Raw genomic sequence first — 26,215 nt, 5'->3', positions numbered from 1 at the left:
ATCTTAAGGTAACTTTCTGGCCTTTTTAGATTTGTCTTTCTTTATCTTAAAATGCCTGCAAGTAAAACATTTTTCATCCCAAGACTGAACTCACAGATCATAAAAATGAGAGGTGAATTAAAATAATACAACAGTAAATGCCAATTGTATCTCATTATTAAAAAAATATGGAATAGGTACATTCATAAATCAAACATATGTAGTGATAAAAAAGAATGAACTACTTCTGCATGCAAAGAAAGACAGCAAGAAAGTAGGGTGCCTGGGTGGCTCAGTCATTAAGCTTGTGCCTTCGGCTTAGGTCATGATTCCAGGCTCCTGGGATCGAGCCCCACCTCGGGCTCCTTGCTCGGCGGGAAGCCTGCTTCTCCCTCTCCCACTCCCGCTGCTTGTGTTCCCCCTCTCTCTCTCTGTCAAATAAATAAATAAAATCTTTAGGAAAAAAAGAAAGAGAAAGCAAGAAAGTGCTGTACTAACACACACATGTGTGCATGCGTGCACACACACACACACACACACACACACACACAGTGAAGGTGGAAATTTTTCTTGGGATATTCTTTAGAAGCCAAAACAGGGGAATAAAAGTCTTGCCCCCAAGTCACACAGCTTGTTAGTAATGGAAGTGGGATTATAAAATTTACCTAGGAAATACCATTTGATAACTACATTGAGATTTTGTAAAAATGCGGTGTGAGGAAGTCTCTCATTTTTATGTTTCTTTTGTTTTTACTACTTGGAGTATTATTAGTTACATTAATAACCGTCACTATTTTACTAATATTGTAAAAGCCTTATTTACTCAATGCTGATTTTTTTGTGCTAAACTAAAGATTGTATTTAAGGAATCATGTAATTTCCCCAAATAACTATATGGCTAAAATAAAATTCTACCTTTAAATATTTAAATTAGGAAATAAGAAAGGACCAAAGACACCAAGGACTATCTTTGAGCTGTTTTTTGTAAGAGAAAAAACATTTTTCAATTTTATAAAAATTTTATAGTAAATTTTTTCATTTTTCATTTAATTTTTATATTCTTTGGTTTCATAAAAAATATTCCCTGTTACTTCACACCCATTAGAATGTTATTTAAAAAAAAATGTTGGATAGGATTTAGAGAAATTTGAATGCTTATGCACTGTTGAGAGAGTTATAAAATGGTTTAGTCACTATGGAAAACAATATAGTGGTTTCTCAAAAATTAAAAATAGATTTACCAGATGATCCAGTTTTTTCCATTTCAAAAGAGTTGAAAGCAAGTCCTCAAAGGTAATTGTACACCCATGTTTTTAGCAGTGTTAGTCACAATGGCCAAAAGTGGAAGCAACCCATGTGTCTGTCAGTGGATATATGGATAAACAGAATGTGTTATATATGTACAATGGCATATTAGGTAGCTTTGATAAGGAAGAAAATCCTAACACATGCTATAACATAGATGAACCTAGAGAAATTTATGCTAAGGGAAATAAGCCAGTCACGAAAAATAAATACTTACAATTTTGCTTAGATGAATTATATAGAGTAGTCAAATTCATAGAGACAGAAAGTAGAATGATTATTGCCAGGGGCTAGGGGTAGTGGAGAATGGTGAGTTGTTTATTTGGTACAGTTTCGGTTTTGCAAGATGAAAAAAATCTTCTGTTGATTATCACAATAATGTGAATGTACTTAACACCACTGAATTGCACACATAAAAATGGATAAGGTGATAAATTTTATGTTATGTACATTTTGCCACAATTATAAGTAAATACAAACCAAGGAAAAAAGCCATGCCAGATGATTGTAGTGTTGCAACCAGAGTTTTGAATAATTGTGCCTGTCTATACCAATGCTTCTCAAGGTGACCCTGAATTAGCAGTATCATTATAACAAGAGAGCGTCAAAAAAAAAATTCATCTAGTGTTTTATTCACCCTACTTAATAGGAAAAACCAGAATCTGGATTAATATTGGGTAATCTCTGGTCCCCACTAAAAATAAAATTTGTAGTGTAGTCATTTTTTTTTGAAAAATGAATAAAATTAGTATAATGTAGGAATTTGAAAAGTGTTCAATACTGTTTTATGTTTACCTTATAAGATACTTATCTCTAAAATAAATAATTTCACTTTTAAAAATTTGTTTAAGCCAATAATAATGCAAATTAAATTAGAAGATAGTGATCACTGCAAATAATGTAAAGAAGTTATACAGATTGTTTTATGTGGACAAATGGACATTCCCATAGGGTACTTTTCAAAATATTTTTTCTCCTAGTTTTACTGAGATACAGTGATATAGTTGATATAGAGCATTGTATAAAGTGTATGACATAATGATTTGGTGTATGTATGTACCATGAAATTATTTCCAAATAAGCTTAGCGTCCATCACCTCACATAGTTACATTACATTTTTCTTGAGATGAAAACTCATAAGATCTACTACTTATCAGCTTTTACATATACAATATAATATTGTTAAACATGGGCATGTCTTTGGAGACACTGACCATGGTGCTGAAACTAAATTCTAAATGCTGTTTGGTGTTCCAAGTCTTGCCTCTTTGGTTTCTAGATGATGAAAGATAGGAGGAGGGACAGGTGGTAGCACTGGGTGGCAAAGACACCACAGTGAGATATTTTTTTTTTTCCTCAATGAGATACTTGAAATGTTCAGAGCACCCAGTGAATATCATTTGAAATGGAAATATCTCAGTATTTCAACAACTGGCCCGAATGTACTGGTGTATACTGATGAAGATCAGTCCTGATTATAGTTTATTCACTTTGAAAAGTGAAACTGCCCACTTTAATTAGTCTTAATATGTTACGTTGGAAATATAACAATGTCATAAATTGTGATATCTGGATTTGAACTAGACCAAGGTTCTGCAAAGTTGGAGGTATTAATACAGTAAAAGGGACTGAATTGTAAAATTTCAGAATAAAAATCAGAGTTGAGTGGTTCAAGATAAGCATGTAATCTCACAAGACAGGATTAGTTCAGTGGTTTTCACAACCTACTATTTAAACTGTTAAACTGGTCTGGAGAAGGGGGTGAAAACTGCTTAAGTACTTTATGGAAGTGGCTAAATTTAAAAATTGACTAAATGTAACTAAGAAAATAATAATTCACAATGATTACTTTCAGTTACAGATTTTGAACTTCCTGGTGAATAATGTTTCAATAACTATTTTTGTGTAGTATATATATCATATTATCTTTCCAATCATGGTTGATAATTACTCTTAGTTTTACATCGACATGCATAACTTACCTTCCTGTGCATTTGTAAGGATAACTCTATGCTATATCTAGTAAAAATAGAAATATATTTTCTTACATCTAATAAAATAGAAATGTGCTTTTTCTCATTGTGGAAAAGTATTAGTTTCTTTATTTTTATGGCTCTAATGAACCCTCTAGGAAGCTAGTAAAATATAACCAAAATAGTACTGAGGGTTTTTTTTTTCCTTTTATTTTGAATCTCTTGAGGTTGAGTTACTGACAACATACCTCAGCATTTCAAAATACTCTAGAATATATTTTCTACAAACAGGATCTCTTACATAACTAGACTACAGCCATCAGAATCAGGAAGTTAACAGTAATACTTGATAGCCTATAATAAGCAACCCCCCCACTCAAGTTTTGCTAGTTCTCCCATTAATATCCTTTATAGCAAAGTATCCAATTCATGATCACATGTTTCATTTATTTGTCATATTCCTTTAGATTCATTCCTCCAATAATTTTGTAAAATCTGCATTTGTTTTATGTTTCCTCATCATTAGATTCATGGTATGTATTTTTGCCAGGAATATCTCAGAAATGATGCTTTGTTTTTATTGTATCTTATCAGGTAATACACAATTAATCAATTTATTAAGGTACTATCATGTTTCTCCATTTTAAATCACTCTTTTTTCCTATGTATTTAATATATATTTTATTTTGAGATATTGGAAACCATGTAAATATTACATTGCTCAACAAATATTTACCTACTCATCTTAGCATTTATTAATGTTTTTTGGCTGAATTAATTATTTCAAATAAAGTTTCCAAATGGTGATTTTCTTTTTCTTTTTTTAAGGTTTTATTTATTTATTTGAGAGGGAGAGAGAGAGCAGAAGTGGCAGGGAAGTCCAGAAGGAGAGGGAGAGGGAAAAGCAGGCTCCCTGCTAAGAAGGGACCCTGAGATCATGACCTGAGCCAAAGGCAGATGCTTAACTGACTGAGCCACCCAGGTGCCCCCCAAATGGTGATTTTCTAAATGAATTGTTCCTTCTATATTTAGACATTGACATTCTAGTATAAGTGACAGTTTCACTAGTCTCAATTATCAGTGTGGACTTTAGATTTCTGTTTTCTTTAATGGGTGAAAATTAGTGACTACTGTTACTGTTATTTATTTAACTACATATTTGGCTTTAAAATCAATTTTTTTGGAATATAACATACCTATATGAGATGAAACTATTTTAAGTGTATTCTGAGTTTTGATAAATATATATATACCCATGTAACTACCAAACCGATCAATATATAGATCATTTCTTTCATGTTAAGTTTATGTATTTTTTAGTAAACCCGCACCCAATGTGGGGCTCAAATTCATGACCCTGAGATCAAGTTACACCAGGCATCTCCATTTCTTTAACCTTAAAATGTTCCTTTTTGTTCCTTTGCATTCCACCTCTCCACCCACATAACATGATCATGGGCAATTTCTTTTGTTTTCAGTCACTAAATTACAGTTTGCCCTTTGTGGAATTTTATATAAATGGAACTGTGCTATATGAGCCCTTTCCTGTGGCTGGATTGTTTTTCTCATTACAATGATTTTGAGGCTTATCTGTGAAGTTCAGTGTATCAGTTTGTTCTTTTTTACTGTTGTAAATTTTGCTATTTATATACCAAACTTTGTTTATCCATGCAACAAAGATGGACATTTTGATTATCTTTAGTTGGGAATAAAGCTGCCATGGACATTCATTTTCAAGTCTTTTTCTGGACTGGATATATACCGTTCTTTCTTTTGGGCATGTCATTATGGTTAGAGTTGCCAGTATTTATGATTATATTTAACTTCATACACACACACACACACACACACACACATATAACTTTATGATAAACTGCCCAACTATTTTCCAAAGTGGACATATCATTTAATATTTCTACTTGCAACTTTTGAGAGTTCTAGATATTTAAAATCCTCATCAAGTTTATAATTTCAGCCCTCTTAATTTTTACTACTCAAGATTGTATGCAATGATATCTCATTATGGTTTTAATTTGTACTTCCCTGATGACTCAAGCATGCTTTTATGTGTTTATTACCTATACATATATCTTCTTTTGTGATGTGTCCATTCAAATATGTTGTTAATTTTGTATCATGTTATTCATTTTCTTCTTACTGAGTTGTAAGAATTCTTATATTCGGAAATCAATTCCTTCATTGTGTATAAATACTGTAAATATTTTCTCCTGTTTCTTCATTTGTCTTTAATTTTCTTATAGGTATTTTTGGAAAAGCAAATTTTTTAATTTGATGAAGTCCAATTCAGTTAAAAATTTTTTTTTTTCCTGTGTGTGTTCTTACTGAAAGATCCTTGTGTATTCAACAATAACCTTAGTGGGAGTCCAAGGTAGAGTTCTGGAGCTTTTTCTCTGTGCTCTTCTGTGATCTGCAGGGCTCTGCCCTATAAATTCTGTCTGCTTCTGCCTTCCAGAACTCCAGTCTTTAACTCTTCAAGACTTTTTTTTTTTTTAAGTTCCTAAATGACTTGAGGTAAGTTACTGACATGGTGCTCTACTACTTCTGACACTGTAGTATATTCACTGTGAGTCTTTAATAGTCTGCTTAGAGCAGTGCAGGAAGTGTCTCCACAAAGACAGTCTGGGTGAGTTTTGGGTTCACCTAATTGATTTCCTCTCTCTGAGGGATCACAACTATATGCTGAATGTTGCCCAGTGTATCAGAACAGTGGCTCTATATATTTTGTCCAGTTTGTGATTATGGTGAGAGGGCAAGTCAGGGTTCAGATGGGAGTTCTGTAATACATCATCAGTTCAATTTTGAAATAGATATTTAAAAAGTAAAATTAAATTGCAATACCATTCTTTCTTAGTGATTGTGTCTTATAAAATTAAATCCCTGAATGCAAGAAGCTCTAAAATATACTCTTAAAAATCCTACCAAGCACTGGACAGCTCTGGTTAGTGCTCTAAGTCAGGTTTTTCTCCAGTCAAAATATAGTCTCTGAGCATATGGTAACCAGAATACAAAGCAAATGGAACAAACACTTTAATATACCTTCAGACATCATGATATTAACCACTTATATACAAAATATGTGGGAGGGTCTCCATGACAAATAGAAGTACATAATGCCCTTAAAGGATCTAGTAAATGACTTGAGTGCCTTAGCCTATAATGCTGAGCAACCCTCATGTTAATAAAATTCGAAGATGTGTTGAAGTGTAATAATTTAAAGTGCAAGGAATAAGCTCATCTTCCAAAAATGAACTTTTGCTTCTATGAAACATTTTAAACATATTCCATTTCCCCCCCCCCCACTTCTTAAACAGCTTTTTTAAAAAAGGTTATAAGTCAAGGTATTTTTGGACCATAAAAATTGTCCACTGTGGATTTCTTACCTTCTCTTTATCTAGTAGAAGTACCATATGTTACTGAACTCTGACTGTGGTGATGAAGGCTTTTTTATATACCATGTAATCATTATTATGAAAGTTATATAGATTGCTAAGAATTTTGAATGAGAAATTTAACCATCACACAGAAATTGATGTCACTTCTAGATTCTCTCACTGGATTATTTCACAAGATTATTGGTCAAATTTTTCCTATTCAGTATTATTACAGCTAGACACACAAGAAAGTGTTTGAAGGAAGTTTAAGGTTACTTAACTTTCACTTTATTTAGCAGGATAAATAAATTTAGATGGACTCCAGTTCATTGCCCTCTTTGCCCACATTCCTTCCTCTTTTCCTTGCCAGCTTAATGGGGTTTATGCAAAAAAGCAGGGAAGGTGGGATATTGGCTGCCAGCAAGGTCAATGCCCAGTACATAGAAGTTATCTGCATGTATTTTCACTGAACCATTGACTGTTGTTTAGCAGGTAAAAGCTTCTTAACCATCTGATGACTTATACAATAATAAAATATAATAATCTAAAGAAGTATCTTTATTTGTCTAGCAATCTCAGAATTTTTTGAAGGTACTTCAGAAATGGTATGAAATCCAGTATGTAGTGGTTTCATGATGACAGAAGAGAATTAGTTTCCAGTCTCTTTACTGTACCATTAAGCTAGTGTTTCTTAAATTTCCATGTGCATGAGAATCACCTAGAAGGTGGACTTTCTCTCAGATTTCCTGATTCATTTTGTCTGGGTTAAGGCCAGGGAATTTGCATTTCTAAGATGTTCTCAAGTTATGATGGTGGTGTTTGGAGCAGTACTGCTTCAGGAAACTGTATTATCAGAACAGAACAGGTTCTTTAGGCAGACTATTTCATAAGTGGTAAATATATTTGCTAACTTGGCTAACTGCCTGCCCTTGAAAATGAATTACAAATACTGCTTTTCTATTATGTTTAAGTGTTTTAATTTCTGTACTTGTAACAATGATATTTGTTGGGATGATGCAGTTTACATCTATTACAGTTCTTTCCACAAGAGGTTCTTTATTCCAAAAAAGCCCAGGCTTTTGCATTTGAATACAAGTTTTATGTCTGTTTGTTTTCCTTGTCAGACCGGGTCTGATTTATGAATTTGCCCTGAATACATGCCTGCACTGTGTTATATAAATTAGAGTGCTATAAGTCAGTAATTCAGTTCAACCATATATTGTACCAATAACTTCTTCTTCCCCTTTTCTCTACAATACATTCTAACATTTTCACACCATGTGCCTTTCTTTCACACATAGATCATGATGTACTATTTTCCACTACTAAATGGAAGTAAATTTAAATGCAGATTAATTAAAGCCTTTTCATCAAAACACAACTTTTTAAAAGATCACTTTTTTAACACATTCCAATTATTTGCTAATTTAGACTTCTTGCCATTCCTTCCTTCCTTCCTTCCTTTCTTTCTTTCTTTATTGTCTTCTCCTTCCTAACACACACACACACGTGTATGTGGCACACACAGACAATATAACATGTATGTGGCATACACACATTATTTAATAATAATATCACTGTATTTATGTAGTACTTACAGTTATAAATAATATACTGTAAAATGCCCTAAATTCACATAAGGTAGAGTGATAAGGCATGCGATTTCCTCTGTATCACATACAGGAAATAAATATGGCTTAGTTTTATGGGACATTTGATGTTTTTTTTAAGTTCAACCGTTAGGCATGAAGAATATCAATCATACAATGACATTTCCTTTCACATCCCATAAATACACAATGACATGCATTTAAATTTTTGTTTTCCAAAGGCAATCTTAATGATAGGGATTATATGACTTTTTTACCTTTCCAAAAATGATTATTTTAATTTCCATTAATTTTAGAATTATTGAGATAGCAAGTTAGAGTCAACTGTCACATACTAAGTATCACTTTTAAAATGATGTTTTTTGTTTTGGTTCATAGAAACCTAGAGATTCAAGATAATTATAGAATATAAAGAAGTGAATTTTTAAAATTACAGAATGAATCACCTAATTTACAGAAGAGGAATTGAATTTCAGAGGCTCTAAATGACATGTTCCACACATCCAATTTGGCAGAAAGCGTGAATTAGAACCCAGGTATTGTGATTTCTAGAAGCATAAATTCAAAAACAACGGTGTCTGGTGAAATTTATATGCCTCTTATATTGGAAAACAACATAGAGGATTTTTTTTATCTGTAGCCTCCACTCTTTAACCTTCTCAGTGACTAGCTGAACATTTAAAAGGAGTTATTAGCATTGCCAACTTTCAGGAGGATGGTAACACTATGTAGTAATGGTTTATTAAGTTATCATAATATGTCCAACATGAATAATCACTAAATCATAATAATAAATAAAGACACCCATGTATTATTGCTCTCATCAATGCAAGAAATCACATATGACATCATTTACTTTGTCAGTATTTTTAGCACATTCATCACATTACACTGGGTACTGAACTCTGAAAAATATAATTTTCTTGCAGAATAATTCATGTATGGAATTTCTGTGTTGTTTTAAAAATTAGCTTTTTTAGTTGAAATAGCTCTGAAATAGCACTAAGATACACTTTCCTAGGAGTAGAAAGTGAAACCAGAAACCAGACAATCAAATCAGGCAACACGAGTAGCATGATTTCAAGCAGCATCACAAACATTCAATCAAGGTAAAATTATATCTTGAGTCTGACAAATATCCTCTTACTAGCAACACCGGCCTACTTGAGGAGGGGGATAAATTTTTAAAGGACTTCACATCTGAGGTTGAATGCTTCCAGCCTCCATGGTATTTGGGTTTTTTTTCCCATCTTATTTAATCATTGCTGAGAGATTCTTAAATCATTCTCTTCATAAATATTTGGGATCTTAGAATATTAACACTGCAAGGAATCTTTGAGTACATATAGATCAACTTTCACTTCATAGCTGAGGGAAGCCAACACCCAGAGAAAAACATGACTTTGAAAAGGCTGCACAGTGATTTGTAGAACTGTCAGTAGAACCTCTGCAGATGACTTCCAAACTATTATGTACCAATTACTTGGTTCAGACCAATGGAATTGCTGGTGTTCTGGGCTCCATGGTTACCCATTCTTCGTTTATTCCTCTGTGTCACTCTGACACTATTCACAGTAAGTTAAGTCCTGAGCCCGGGGGGGTTTGTATTATTCTAGAACTTTCAACTGAATGGAAGCATTACCTTATTTATTATAGCAGCCTTTCAAAAAGAAGCTTCTTTTAATAATAATAATAAAAAAAAGCCCATGAAAGTGATTGTTCAGTTTGGAGTGTTAAAGAAAGTTGAATAAATTGGTATCTATAAAAAGCTACTTCCTATTGGGTTAGTACAAAGAGTGAACTTTGCAGAAGTCTATAATTAAAATCTAAATTCTCACTTAGTTTTCATATAAGGGGGCCAGGATTCCCACTTTTAAAAAGATGACTTTTTAAAACAATGACGAAATGTCTTACCTTGTTCAGTCCAACTTTTTTTTATTCTTTCTTCCATAAAGCTGCTAACATTACATTTTCAGGTCACTACCTCAAAGCTTGGGGCTATGCCATGTTGCGAAGCAAAGGATGGGGAAAGAACTATGATCTAAATGTTAACATTTGAGTTCAAAGAAGAATGGACACACAAAATAGCTAAGTCAATTTATTTCTTCAATTGAAAAAAAAAACAAACAATCGGCAGAATCATGCATTTTAGAAAGGCAAAGACAAATTCACATGTGATTGTTTATTAACATCACAAGAGAAAGGAGGGTAGAAAGTAAAGGAAGAAATTGTAAACTCAGGGTGAGAAAATGTGTATTTAAATTGTCAGTCTGTCTCTGACTGATTTACTGATTTTAGGTAAATCACTAACCTTTCCTGAACCTCAGTTTACTCATCCATAATATAGAGACGTTATATCTATCTTCTCTGCCTACTCAAGTATGCATACATATGGAGTTACTATGATTATTAAAGATGACAATAAATTTAAAAAGGCCTAGAATATCATGTGACATGTTAGAATGTACTTGAAATTCAATAGGTAAGACATAGGAATAATGTAAACTCATACCTGGATATTACAGACTAAGTATTCTGATTGTCTCAATACTGTAATCTTAACATCAATATTTTAACTCACTTGGAAAATACCTTTGAGATTATGGCCAAGCAGTAGACTACATTTTTGTCAGATAGATGAATATAGTTCTTTCAGCAGTTGATACAGGTGCTTTATGAAGTGGGCATATCCCAAGAAGAAAGGGTATAAAGAGAATATCTATCATTTGGATCATTTTCTCATTGGCTTCTACCAATTTTTAAAATGGTGGAAAAAAATGGCTCTAGGATCTAATAAAAATCAGACAAAGAGAAAAACTGTTGTGAAAGAGGCATCAAATTTTCTCTGATTTACAGTGAGCTGTGTCAGTTCTAGGGCAGACAGTATACTATTCAGATGAGGGAAGAAGCACTATAGCTTGTTCTCATAGCATCCCCTGGCAGAACTGAATCACCTGAACGAAGTGCAGGTAATGATTTCATCCTGGGGCTGGAAGTTCCTTCTTTGGATCTGTCTACAGGCTGTGACTTCATGGCACATGAAGGGGTAAGATGAGACCAGCTCATACTGTTCGCTGTGACACTCATGGTTAAACAATGTCAGGAGACAACAGATGGGAAGTGAGTATCATGTTTCCAGAATATTCTGTCTAGTTTGTTAACAAAGATATCTACTGATAGTGTGATTATGAATTTTTCAAAAACATTCAACTGATTTTCTTCTCAGTTGTCTCTTGTGACTTTAGTGAATTTCCACAAGTGTATTTTGACAGATGGGGTCCAATTCTGTAGTAAACATTGCATTTTATGACTCCAGTGTTAAAAGGAGCTCCAAATATTTCTAGCAGGACCAGATTCAGGATTGTACTTAGATGAACGCCTGTCTGAACAAAACTCTCTTTCCCACTGATCTTCCCAAATGATTGGAAGGGTCTTACAAATGACATGGGTCAAAACCAAAGAGATCTTTGGAGCGTATGTTGTTACTCCACTGCCCTAGAATGTGAACAGACATTGAATATCTCCATGATCTTATGTCATTTGCAAACTGATTTTTTTCCCTCGATGATTAAAAAGGATGATCCAAACCAGACATCTTATAACCCTCTGTACAAGTGAATAGATCTGTAACATTCTGTGGAGTGATTGGAGATAGATTTTCAACTTAAGGCACAATGTTTGTTACTCCCAAACATTGTTCCACAGGCCAATGCCAGCTGGCACTTAGTGATCATTTGAGGAAGCTTTTAGAAAACATAGAATACCAAGGGCACCTGGGTGGCTCAGTCATTTGAGAGACGGACTCCTGATTTCACCTCAGGTCATGCTCTTGGGGTCATATGATCAGCTCTGTGTGGAGCACCATGTGGGGCCTCACTTCGGGCTCCCAACTCAGCGGAGAGTCGGCTTCCTTCTTCTCCTTCTGCCCCTCCCCCGACTTGCGGGCTCACCTCTCTTTTTCTAAAATCAATCAATCAATTAATCTTAAAAACAAAAACAAAAACAAAAAACTACAGAATCCCAAACTCCACATTCACAGTTATGTTACAATAGATGAGAATAGAGCACAGAGATCCATATTTTTCTTTTTTCCCCAGTAGAGGGTGGTTTGGAAATTGCTGATCTAAGTTATGCTGTATAGCTTTGTATATCCTTCAGTGCACACGGGCCTAAGGGGTGTAAATTTATTTTTTACAATTTTCTTATAAGATATAAGAAAATACAGGTAAGATATAAGAAAGATTAAAGATAAAAGAATGATATAAGAAAGTATAAGATATAAGAAAATATAAGCAAGAACATATAACTGAATGATAATTCAGCATTATCAGTTACATTCAAGCATTATCAGTTACAGTTATAGAGTGTTGTAGGAGTGAGTGCTAAAGTTTCAAACTTGAACACTTTCAGGTGTTCAATTTAAATGAACAATGTTATTGAATGTCTGTTATATTTCTGCCCTTGCACCATTTGTGTTTCAGGCTTCACTTGTATCTCAATGAAAAATTCAGTACCTATATTTTCAGTCTGTAGCAGGATAACAAGTATTTCCATTTATTACTTTTTCCTAAGACCTTTAATATATAATCCTGAAGCTATTGTTAAATTAAACTTCAATTTGGTATGAACAGACATCAACATTTTAAGAGGCCTTTCTATTTTATTCATTTATCAAGCATTTATTGAATACCTACAATGTGCTAGGCACTAGACAAATGAACAGTGACTCATGAATAATGCTCTTTTTCTAATGTAAGAGGCTACAAAACTGGCTCACCTTAATGGAAAAATAAGTTACTGTTTTAAAAGGGGAAAACTTTAATAACAACACAGAAAAATAATTTAAAAGCCAGAGAATGACAGAATGGGAAAGAAAACAGAATTTCAATATGGAAAAAATGTACATCACTTATTTGGAAATGTGAACAGATTAAAGGCAAACAATCTACCTAAAATAACCTTTACTTAAGTTACAAAATCTAGAATTGGAATTGTAGATTAAATAAAATCCTGTGGGGTCTTGACATCTAGTCATCTTTTGTCTTAGATTCACGTTTCAAAGACATTCTCATTACTTACTTATCAATTATGTTTTGTTTCATTGGTTTCTAACAGACTAGCTAGCAGAGGATGCTTGGATGTTGGTGAATTAAAAAAAAGAACAGGTGATCAGGGAAACGTTAGTCAACAAGGTAAATTAGGCAGAGATCTGGAATCATTATAGATCCAGATCCAAAGGAAATGCTATATTCTTACTTTGAGGTTTAAGATTCATATAAAAACATTTCTTTAGGGAAAAAAAAAGCCTGGAGCAAACTACAGGCAGTTTATCAACTAAGAATGTAGATTGATTTGATCTAATTATTTAACTTCCCAGAGAATTTTTCCCATCATTTATTAAATGGCAATGACACATTCCATAATTCCAAAGATCTGAAGAGGACTAAACAGCAAGATTTGGCAGCAAAACTGAACCTGAACTGATCAGAAGAAATTCATGATACTACTTATCCTGCTTTTCCCAATAATATTCCTAAGTATGTTTTTGCAGCAGAAATGTTAATGTGGTTGATTATACCCAAATAATTGTGTGTGTGTGTGTGTGTGTGTGTGTGTGTGTATGTAAAATGGGACTTTGGTAAGAATCACAAAATCATGGAAGGGTTGTTCTTAGCACTTAGTAAATTGATTATAAAATCTATATGAAAGCAAAAGTCCAAAAATAAGCAAGCATTTCTGGAGACAAAGAAGCAGTATAGCATGTTAATGGTAATAATGTTCTCTGGAGCCAGCCTGCCTGGTTTACAATCCCACCTATGGGATCGTAACTACACACTGTAACATAAATATGTTCCTTAACCTCACTATGCCATGGTTTCCTTATCTGAATAATAGCTGACACAAAATAGGCTCATATATGTTAATTAAAAAAGAAGAAGAAGGTTGGGGGAAATTGATCTGTGTCACACATTAATTAAGGCAGAATGATACTGCTGTGGGAAGAGGACGAAACCAACTACAGGAACTAAACAGAGATCCAAGAAAAGGCTCATTCTTAGATCAAACTTTGGTTTTGTTTTTGCTACATTGCTGTGACTTACTTATTTCACAACTGAAAGTTTGTATCTCTTAGTCCTCTTCCCCTGTTTTGGCAACCACCAGATTATTTCCTATATCTATGAGTCGGTTTCTGTTTTGTTCGGTTCATTTGTTTTGTTTTTAGATTGTGTATGTAAATGAAATAATGTCTTTTTTTGGTCTGATTTATTTTACTTAGCATAATACCCTCTAGGTCCATTCTTGTTGTCTTAAATGGCAAGATTTCATTCTTTTCTATGGCTGAGTACTAGTCTAGAGTGTGTGTGTGTGTGTGTGTGTGTGTGTGTGTGTGTGTGTGTTCTTCATCCATTCATCTGTCAGGGGACACGTGGGTTGTTTCCATACTTTGGCTATTGTAAATAATGTTGCAATGAACGTAGGGGAGCATAGTTATTTTTTAATTAATGTTTTCATTTTCTTTGGATAAATACGCAGAAGTGAAATTGCTGGATCATATGGTAGTTTTATTTAGTTTATAAAACTTTAAAACTTTAGTTTAGTTTATAAAACTTTGATATATCACTGAAGTTTATGAAGAAGGGAAGAAATATTTGATAAATAGAACTAAAAATGGGTCATTAAGGAAAAAAATGAGATTGTATATATCACAAAAACTATACAAAAATTGGATTTATATAGATTAAGAACTTTATTTTTATTTTTTAAAATATAGAATTTATTTATTTGTCAGAGAGAGAAAGAGCTCAAACAGGGGGAGTGGCAGACAAAGGCATAGGGAGAGGCAGGCTCCCTGCTGAGCAAGGAGTCTGATGCCAGACTTGATCCCAGGATCCTAGGATCATGACCTCAGATAAAGGCAGAGAGGCTTAACGGACTGAGCCACCCAGGCATCCCTGGCTTAAGACCTTTAAAAAACAAAATAAGAAACTTTAAAACTTCTCGAAGAAAATATTGTTGCATGCCTTTCTGACCTTGGGTCAGAGAATATTTTATAAAAACCTTCAAAAGCATAGAACTTAAAAAATCTGAAAAATCAGATGACGTGAGAATTAAGAGCCTCAGTTTTTCATGATGCACTTTAAAGAGCATGAGGAGAGTGTGAGAAATTATTTGAAATTCTTATAGTCAGCAAACTATAATCAAGTATACATAGATCATATAAACTAAAATAATATAGAAAATTAATAAATAGACAAAAATGTTAATAGACACATCACAAAAGATATATATAGCCAATAAACTTCTGAAAAGTCACCCAACTTTACTTGTATTTGGGAGAATGTTGATAAAGAACATGATGAGATGTCATTCTTCATCACTCGCCAATAGAATTTAAGAAATCTTATGGAACTGTCATTTGGAGAGGACATGGATTTTTTACACATTGCTGGTAAGAGTATAAAATGATACAACCACTTTGGAAAGCAATTTGGGCATTGTTTTATAAAGTTGAATATTCCTGGATATATACCATCCTTAGGTATATATCCAGAAGAAGTTCTTACACATAGATGCTGGAAGACTTAAGAAAACTGTTCATCGTGTCACTATTCATAATAGCAAAAAACTGGAGACAACAAAAACATCCATATGTAGTAGAATAAATAACTATATTATGGAATTTTTATAAAATGGAATAGCATGCAGCAGTAAAAATTGATCTGTAATTAAACATCATGGATGAATCTTAGCATCATAGTCTGAGATGAGTAAGGCAATACTGCAAATCTTAGAAGACAGCCTACTCTATGGTACTCTTTTATGAAGTTCAAAAACAAAGTCAAGCCATATATTATGTAGGTATGTGTGTGTGGGTCATGAAACTATAAAAACAAGTATCAACAAATAAAATTCCGTATGATAGCTATAATTCCCTTTTCCATTTATCAGTTGCCTCAACCCCTCTTCATTGCTTTAATAATGGCTTCAACTGTTATTTTTATGCAGACTTCATCAATAATAACATCTTGGATTTGTTGAATTTTATAGATTGAAATAAACTCCTCCCCCTGCCAAAAAAGGCTTTATTACATACATAGGGGAGGGGTTCTGTCCTTTTTCACTGCTGCTTTCCTCATGGCTCTCAGGACATTAGCCCCTCTCTCCTCCTTTTGGCACAGATGTATGTCCCCACCCTTTTCTTGATGAACCTGAGGGCTCGATTATCCTTGGAGACCTTGAGCAGCCACATAGTATGCTGATCCTATGGGGTGAAGCTGCACACCTCTTGGATCATGTCCTGCATGAACTTGGTCTTCTCGGTGAAGTGCTGGCGGCTGTGACTCAGGTTGCTCCTGTTCATGGTCACTCTGTGGCCTTTGTTGTGGCCTATGGCCATGGGGTAGCACAGAGCTATGGCAGCTGCTCCTCCTGGCACCTGCAGTGGACTGAAATACACTTTTAATCTCCATTTCTAACAGTAAATAAAATGATGCTCAAAGAGTTTGTGACATGCCCAAGGTCATACAGTTTAGAAGATCCAGACAGTTTGATATCAAATCTTATAACTCCAGCTCCAAATCTCTCAACCTTGTCTGTTAAGGTCTGAATCATAATTCAAAAGCCCAAATGTTCAAGCAGGTACTTTATTTTTTTATTCAAGTTCAATTAGCCAACATATAGTACATCATTACTGTCAGATGTAGAGTTTAGTAATTCATCCGTTGCGCATAATTTCAACATTTTGATAACAGCGTGTATCACTTTCCTGCTCCTAAAATCAGTGCATGATCCTGAATTGCTTCTTTCTTTAAATAAAGACACCATTATGCATGTTGATTTTAAATCACAAGTTTATCTTTAATTTTCCCTTCTACACTTTCAGCTACCAAGTCCTACAAATTCTTACTATTACTTTGTTGACTTCATCACCTACCTCACCGATGCATTCTAGTCTTCAAATGACGTGAAAACACCTGTACTCTGAACTTCCTCCTTCCTAACCTTCCCCTCCTGCTCTCTAGAATGCCTTCCTTTCTTCCTTACTTACCTTCACATTAACCTTCTTAATTAATTAACACTTCTTATCCAGAAAGCTTCTTATAGCTACCCCAAACTTACCATTTCTCTGTCTCTTCTCTCTTAATGCTCATTATCTGTATTTTTCTTAAGCCACTTACCTTTTTTCTATTTTGTATATCTATCTTATTGTTCTTTCCATTACCAGATTCTAAGAGTCCTGGCAGATACCATATTTCACTTGTCTTTTTAATCTCGGCATAACAAAGTTATGGAATAGATCATAAATGTGCAATGACTTAAATATAACTGTGTGGGAAATGTACAGGCTGAATTTGCCATAAGATAGGGAATTAGAGCAAAGTTTATATTTGACATGAGACACAAGTCTTCTTCTAACTATAATAATCATTATTTATTGCAGTTTTTAATCAACTTATTTCTCCTTAAGGTTTTTTTTTTTTTTTTTCCAAGAAAGTTTTACTGTTTAAGGGCACAGGATATTGGATAATTTGGACAGATACCCAGCAAAAATAGTTCTTGAAAAATGTTAAGTCTTTCAATTTGCAGGACCAAGTACAAAGTCTGGGGATTAAATGCATCATGAATCCTGAATTATCTTTTCAAAGAAGCTATTCATAGAGTTGCTCATATACTTTAGAAAAGTTCAGACTAGTCCTTCTGCACTAATACAGGTAATATATGCAAATAATGGAAACACAGTCTTCTCCCAGTGAGATGGAATAAGGAACCCTGACTCATCTTTGAACACAGTGCCATTAGCAAGCTGATAATGAGGAAGTGTGGCTTTACTTAACATACATACTTTATGTTGAATTCTGGGCAAAGAAAAATTTTCACCATAATACTTAAGTATTTGAATAAGAAATACAGCGTGATTTCATGCATTCACATGAAAATCATATACGTATATCAAAATAGAGTGATCCGCTATTTATCATGATTGTGAAAGTTAATGATTTTCCCTGATCCCTTCTAAAAATTACAGAGACCAAATCCTGAACAGCCTCCATTTTGAGAGTTTAAAGAATGGAAAGTAAATTAATCAGACTAAAGAGAGATTTTGACTTTAGAATTCTCTAATTCAAATTTATTTCTCCCCTTTATTTCTTTTAAATGATTTTTTCATCCATTACATTGCTTTTTTATCTTTATTTAGCCTGAATGAACTAACAAAAAAAATTTTTTTTAAATTATCTTTCTTCTACCAAGTCCCAAATTTGAACATTATGAATCTAGTGAATCCAAAAACTCATGAGTTTAGATACCATGATTGTACCTATTATAAGTACACTTGCTTTCTTGGAGATGAAATGTGTCTATAGCTTATGATTATTATGAAGACAATCTTCGTCTTTGGAGTCAGATTGTCCTTAGTCACATATCAACCCTGATACGTACTGTGCAACTCTGCACAATTTATCCTACTTTTCCGAATTCAATCCCTCATTTGTAAAATTGCCATCGTAATGATATTCATCTCAGGGTGGTTTTCTGAGATTTAATTGAGATAATATAAAGTTCTCAGCTTTGTTATGTTTCATAGTAAGTGTTTAAGAAAGTTATCTACTAAAACTATTAATGAGCAGGCAGTTCACTTTTATATAAAGCCAGGATGGATGCAGTTTGTAAACTGGTTACATAATTAGATCATCCTACCACTTCTGGAAACACACATGCAGAATAGGTAAAGATTGTCCATAAGACTTTTTGCTATAATCATTTGTGTCTATGGATCCTGGAAGTTTGCCATGCCACAAAGAGTAGGCATTAGTCTACACATTTCAGTGAAGAATTCTATAAAAGCTACTTGCTTCATCCCCGCTATAACCTTCTCTACCCTTAATATTCCAGCAGTGACAGTTGAAAGTTTCAGGTAAAATAAAGTATTCTTTTTTTTTTTTTTTTCCTAAAGAGCAGACAGGAGAGAAGCTGACTGCCCTCTGAGCAAGGAGCCTGATGTAGGGCTCCATCCCAGGACTCCTGAATCAGGACCTGAGCCAAAGGCAGATACTTAACTGACTGAGCCACCCAGGCATCCCAAAAATATTCCTTTTTTTTTTTTTAAATGTTCTCATAGTGTCTTCTGTAGAGCTCTGTTATACTTTCTACACTGTAATTGTTTTGTAACGTCTCTTTCAATAAGACTGGAAGGAATAAGAGACGGAAGGAAGGATGGGAGGGAGAAGGAAAGAATAGCAAGAGCAGATTCAGAAACACTTTATATTTTCCTGTAATTTTTTGCAGATGTTTAGAATTATCCTTCCACTAAAATATAGAATATTTATTCTCTTAAATTTAGATAGATGTTTGGAAGTTTTTGGATTATACTAAGACTTTCCCTATTTTTTAAAAGCATTATTTTAAAAATGCTATTTTTAAAAGCATTGTTGCAAGCATTGGTAATGCCTATAATTATTTATATGCATTATTCTTAACTTTTGATGTATGCTCAATCCTTACAAGTTATTGGCAATTTTTGACTAATGGAATGCTAACAATATCTGTATCTCTGTCCAAACAATAAGGCATTTCATGAGATATAATAGTAAATAATAATCATTTCAAATATACTAAATTAAGTGATATAAAGCCAAGTTGACAATGACTAGGAAGTTGGCGACCAATATTTAGAAGAAAACTATTAATATAATAGGCTGCTTAAAGAGAAAAATAATACATAGTCATGCTATGGTTTGGGTGAACTTAGCTAATTTAGTTTTATGGCATGTCTCCTAAGATCTCTGGATATGTTTCTTAAAAGATGGCTTTCTTGGGGCGCCTGGGTGGCTCAGTGGGGTAAAGCCTCTGCCTTCGGCTCAGGTCATGATCTCAGGATCCTGGGATCGAGCCCCGTGTCGGGCTCTCTGCTCAGCAGGGAGCTTGCTTCCCTTCCTCTCTGTGCCTGCCTCTCTGTCTACTTGTGATCTCTGTCTGTCAAGTAAATAAATAAAAAAACTTAAAAAAAAAAAAGATGGCTTTCTTGAAAAAGCTATGCATTTTTGTTAAAAAAAAAAAAATGCCAATAGTGTGTTAATCCTAGGTGCAATTGATTAATAAAGTAGTATCTCCATCCCAAGGGGACAATAATACTAAAATATGTTTTTCTTTTTCTTAAGGTTTATTTATTTTATTTTAGAAGGAGAAAGAGAGAGAGCACAAGGAGAAGGGGCAGAGGGAGAGGGAAAGAGATTCTCACGTAGATTGCGCTGAGCAGGGAGCCTTATGTGGGGCTCCATCTCACAGCCCTGAGATCATGACCTGAGCTAAAACCAAGACTCAGGTGCTTAACTGAATGTGCCACCCAGGCACCCCTGTTTTTCTTTAAATGTCAATTTCTCTTATAGAGATTAACAATACAAAAAAAAAAAAGAAGCAAAACAGAACAAAATAATAGATGATATTTTAAAAAACCTTTAATTTACCTTACTTTTTTGGAGATTTTTTTTTTAAAGGTTTTATTTATTTATTTGAGAGAGAAAGAGAGAGACCAAGCACAAGTGGAGAGGGTGGAGCAGAGGGAGAGGGAGAATCAGACTCCATGCTGAGCTGGGAGCCCCTTGCAGGGCTAGATCTCAGGACCCTGGGATCATGCCTTGAGCCAAGGCAGATGCTTGGCAGACCGAGCTGTGTGGATGCCCCAAATTTATCTTATTTAAACAATGGAGTAAATGAGACTGAACATCATTTCTGTGCTGCGCTTCCACCAAATATCATAACCTGATTTTAATTATGACAAAACATCAGAAGAACCTAAATTGAGGAACATTGTACAAAATCAGTAATGAGTACTCTTTCAAAATGTCAAGTTCATGAAAGGAAAAGGGAGAAAAAGTCACACATTGGAGAGGAGCTAAGAGAAATAACAGATACAACATAGGACCTAAGATATGATCCTTGACCAAGAAGATGTGGAAAAACCCAGTAGGAGAAAAAAGGCGTAGCAAAAAGAAACGGGTGGAATTTGAATAAAATCTGCAATGTAGTTAATAGTGTAGTACCAATGTTAATTTCCTGGTTTTATAGTTGTATAATGGTTACATATTGTGTTAACATTAAGGAAAGCTGAATGAGGATATACAAGAATTCTCTGTACTATTTTGCAACTTTTCTCTAAGTCTAAATTAAATTAAAATGTGAAGTTTAAGGGCACCTGGGTGGCTCAGTGGGTTAAAGCCTCTGCCTTCGGCTCAGGTCATGACCCCAGGGTCCTGGGATCTAGCCCCACATCAGGCTCTGCTCAGCGTGGAGCCTGCTTCCTCCTCTTTCTGTGCCTGCCTCTCTGCCTACTTGTGATCTCTGTCAAATAAATAAATAAATAATCTTTAAAAAATAAATAAATAAATAATAAAGTTTAAAAAACTTGTTAACTTTTCTCAGCTCCATAATTTGAATAGTAGAAAAGTTTTGATTGGAACCAAAGTTCCTAGTTTTCTTTTCCCTACAGCACACTACATCCCCATCAAAGTGGATATTCTTCCCCTTAGTTAACAAAGCAAGTAAAGTTTTATATTATCCTGAAATATTTGTAATTTGCTTCAATAAATGTACTAATCTTAATATTTTAATATTAATGGAGTATAAGCAGAAAAGAATCCCTAAACAAGTAATGAATTAAATGAAATCAACCAATCAAATTGTTCTTTAGAAATACTACCAGTCAATTCATTGAATCAGGAAGAGAATTCATATATAAATTTGGATTAGGTATATCCAATACGATTGAGTTATTGACCATGTTCTATCAAGGCAACAAGGCATATTTGGTGTTAAAAATACCGTTTAAAAAAAAAATCCCTAATGTGCAACAACCAAAGGAGACAAATTGTGGGAAAGTGTCAAATTCGACTAAACCTATATATAAATCCATGGATTAAGATGAAAGTAGACATGGAACGAGGTTTTCTCAAAGAAAAGTCTAAATGAGACATAGCCTGAGGCTTAGAAACTTCTATATTGAGTATCTAATGACATCTAAAAAATAAAAACCTTCCTAAGTAAGAGGGAGGTAAATTTACACCACCACCAACAAAAACTATTAAGGCATGAATTTGGGCTCAAGTCAGTTCACAAATAATCTAGGCCGTAAATATTTTTGAAATTTGTTACAAGCCAAGCATTCTGTCTTGCTTCAACATTGATACCAATTTGCCTCTACAACCTTGGGCAATTAATTATCTTAGTCTCCAAATGCCTAAAAGTGGGATATTCACCTTTAAATATTGTTATTATTGGGGCGCCTGGGTGGCTCAGTGGGTTAAAGCCTCTGCCTTCAGCTCGGGTCATGATCTCAGGGTCCTGGGATCAAGCCCTGCATCGGGCTCTCTGCTCCGCAGGGAGCCTGCTTCCTCCCCTCTCTCTCTGCCTGCCTCTATGCCTGCTTGTGATCTCTCTCTCTCTCTCTCTCTCTGTCAAATAAATAAAATATTTTTAAAAAAATAAATATTATTATTATTTTACATTATGAGAGTTTTGGTAAATGGTTAATGTGTGGAAACATTTTAAGTTCTTGGAAGCAAGGCATAAATATTTTTTTAGTCACCATTCTGCATAGAAAGAAGCTTTTTGGTTAGCTGGGAAAAGCAAAAAAAAAAAAAAAAAAATATATATATATATATATATATATACACACACACACTGTGGTTGAGCTTTGAGTCTGCCAGGTAAAAAATGAATCCTGACAACTCTTCAGGATACCAAATTGGAAGAATAGAATTCCCTCACATATTTCCTCTTACCAATAATAAGAGGATAATAATAATAAATGATAATAAAATGATAAAATAAATAATAATAAAATGATAAAATAAATGGAAAGTGAGGGTATGAATTCCTTGCCCAGAATTCCTGTCTTTGGTCTCAGAGATCCTTTGTAAGTAGAATGGCCAAGCTGAAAATACTCATATGCACTCTGAATACCTTTAAACTATGATAGTCCTTGTGAACTCATAAGCAACATGTGTGTGCTTTTGTCCCACAATAACATTATTAAAACAGTAAGTGGAAGAATTGCAAGACCACAAGAATGGTCCTAGAGGACATAGAAATCACGGCCTTTAATAGAAGAAGATTTTTTACAAAGAGGCTGATTACACTCAGGATCTCTTGGGTTGTTATATTTTTCTCTCTAGGGAGGAGTCTGGTCTTAGGGTGAGGCAGAAACAAAATGGAAATCTCTTGTCAAATCATGTTTTAATCCATGTTAACTTTCCAGTGTGAGGACAGTGCTTGAGCCACAACATAAGTTTACTGATGGCTTCTGAAATGGAATACAGGGGCACCTGGGTGGCTCAGTGGGTTAAGCCTCTGCCTTCAGCCCGGGTCATGATCTCAGGGTCCTGGAATTGAGCCCTGCATCAGGCTCTGCTCAGCAGGGAGCTTGCTTCCCCCCATCTCTCTGCCTGCCTCTCTGCCTACTTGTGATCTCTCTTTGTCTGTCAAATAAATAAATAAAATCTTTAATAAAATATTTAAAAAATACAAAATAGAATACATCCCCAAATCCAAGGGATATACATCTTCATATATTTCAATTGAACAGTTATTAGTTCTGGAAGAGATTTCACCCCTGTAACTTCATGAAAACACAATACCCTGGGTTTTCTTAGTATTAAAATGTGAGCCAAGTTCACTAGTAGTCTTTTTTTTTCTACTTCAGTAAGTTACCTCTTCCTGTGATGTCACAGGAGATTTGTCATTAAACAAGGATCTCTGAACAAAATCCCTTTGTGGGGGAAGAATGTCAACAAACACAAACTTAGGTAGGTAAGTGACTACCAGTGACAAGTTACTGTTCGGTAGAAACAAGCAGCCATTCAGTGAGAACTGGATGCAGCTCGGGTCGTTTGATATGTTTGTGGGCCTTCTCTGTCTCTCACGCTGACCCAATTTTCTGTATCAGAATTGAATTCCAAGTAGGGGATCTACAGGGAAATCACTCAAATAAGTCACAAAGTAAATTTTTAGAAGCATCCATTTTCTGGATGCAAACTTACTTATGACCACTTTTCTTGTATAGGAAAGGAGCTCTCTCTTATAAGAGCAGATCCACCTGTGGTTTCTTTTTGTCTTCTTTCTTAACATGTTTTCAGTAAGATCTAGCAATTTCTTTATCTAAATTAGCAAAAATATAGTAATAACCCCACCTTTGAACTTCTTAGTTTTCACATCAGTAGCCAGTAACCCTAATATCAAATCACTGTATGGTTGTGGGCCAGCAGCACCAATGAAATCTTTGAGTTTGTAAGATATTCTGTCCCAGGCCCCACTCCAGCGCTACCAAGTCAGCATTTTAGTAAGATCCTGAAGTAATCTCTTGTACATTAAAGTTTAGAAGCATTGCCTTATTTTATTAGATTGGCAGATGTCTTGCTTTTCACTTCACAGTTGGTAATTATAATCGTGCTCCAGTTCTGACCAATTGGAAGCTGAGTAATTATGTATATTATATATGTATATGTACAGCTGTGTTCCTAAGGTTTATAATTTGGAAACATACCAGGGCTACCTATGTAAAAGTTAAGGTTCCAACTTGATGTGTACAAATCATACTTTAATTTTTTTAAAGATTTTATTTATTTGAGAGAGAAAGAGAGCCATGAGAGGGGTAGAGGGAGAGAATCCCACACAGACTCTGTGCTGAACCAGGAGCCCGTCATGGGGCTTGATCTCATGACTCTGAGATCATGACCTGAGCTGAAATCAAGAGTGGGACACTTAACCAACTAAGCCACTCAGGCACCCCAATCATATTTTAAATTTTTTACAAATATTATTGTGTAAAAATTATCAGGGATTTCCTATTGTCAGAAATAAACCTTTTTAAATTAATATATTTATTTTAATTCCAGTGTAGTTAACACATGGTATTATTTTCATTTCAGGTGTACAATACAGTGATTCAACAATTCTGTACATCATTACTCAGTGCTCATCTTGATAAGTGTACTCTTAATCCCCTTCATCTATTTTACCCATCCCCTCTGATATGTTTGATTTTAAACAAGTACCCTCAGTTAAAGTTAAGACCCAAGACTTTTTTTTTTTTTTTTTAAGAAATAAGCCTTTTGGTTGAAGGATTATATAGTGTATTCTCTACAGATTGTAACATAAGTAAAGCCAACATCCTTTACTTTATGCCAGACACTGTAATTAGCTAAAACTCAAGCAAGAGAAAATGCAGACCACAAGCAAATCTGTGTGTTCCTTCAGGGAAGGATATGCCTCATGATATATCCACTAAATGCTAGGAATATGACAACAAGCAATACATCGTGGATTCTAAATAAATATATGTTGAATAAATGACTATGCTCAAGGGTAATCCTTACCTGCTTAGATCACAAGGTGAGGAAATATCTTTCCCTCTCAGTTGCCTTCTGGTGAAATCATCTTGAACTTCTGGGCCTGTCCTTCCTCTTAAGGATTCTTGACTGCCATTGTCTTTCACCTCTTCCATCATGCATAACACTCTAAATTCATGAGGTGGTATTTCAGTATGCAACTGTGACTGACTTTGCTACGACCATTCCAAAGTAAACAAGACATCGCTACTGGGATTTGACGTGGTATCATCTTTCTTTACATTGACCCAGGTATTGTTCCCACTGAGGAAACAGAGGGCTTTCTCCTTAATAGATTTGTTCACTTTTTTTTTTTTTTTTTTTTGTCTCCCAAATGAACAGCAACACTTCAGCCTTATAGCCTCTTAAATAATTTGATAACTTGAGACATCTAGAAAAAAACATCCAGTCAAAAAATATGTATACATACTGAAAGTTGTTTTTAGGTCACTTTTAGGGAATATTGAACATGAAGGAGAACAAACATGATACTGACAGATGGTGATAACAATTAGAAGGAAATATATAAACAAAGAGATGGGATGGAAATAAATTGGACATGGGAGGCTATTTT

At 34.4% G+C, this 26,215-nt stretch overlaps 1 pseudogene; it reads right to left on the bottom strand.

The window, feature by feature from the left end:
* Positions 1-16,347: 16,347 nt before the first annotated feature.
* On the bottom strand, positions 16,348-25,757 carry LOC111146408 (annotated as a pseudogene).
* Positions 25,758-26,215: the final 458 nt, after the last annotated feature.

This window comes from Enhydra lutris, unplaced genomic scaffold (genome assembly GCF_002288905.1).
Source record: "Enhydra lutris kenyoni isolate GAN:26980312 unplaced genomic scaffold, ASM228890v2 scaffoldscaffold2, whole genome shotgun sequence".
NCBI classification, from domain to species: Eukaryota; Metazoa; Chordata; class Mammalia; order Carnivora; family Mustelidae; genus Enhydra; species Enhydra lutris.
Note: the sequence above shows the minus strand (reverse complement) of the source record. Positions and strands in the feature narration are given on the sequence as shown.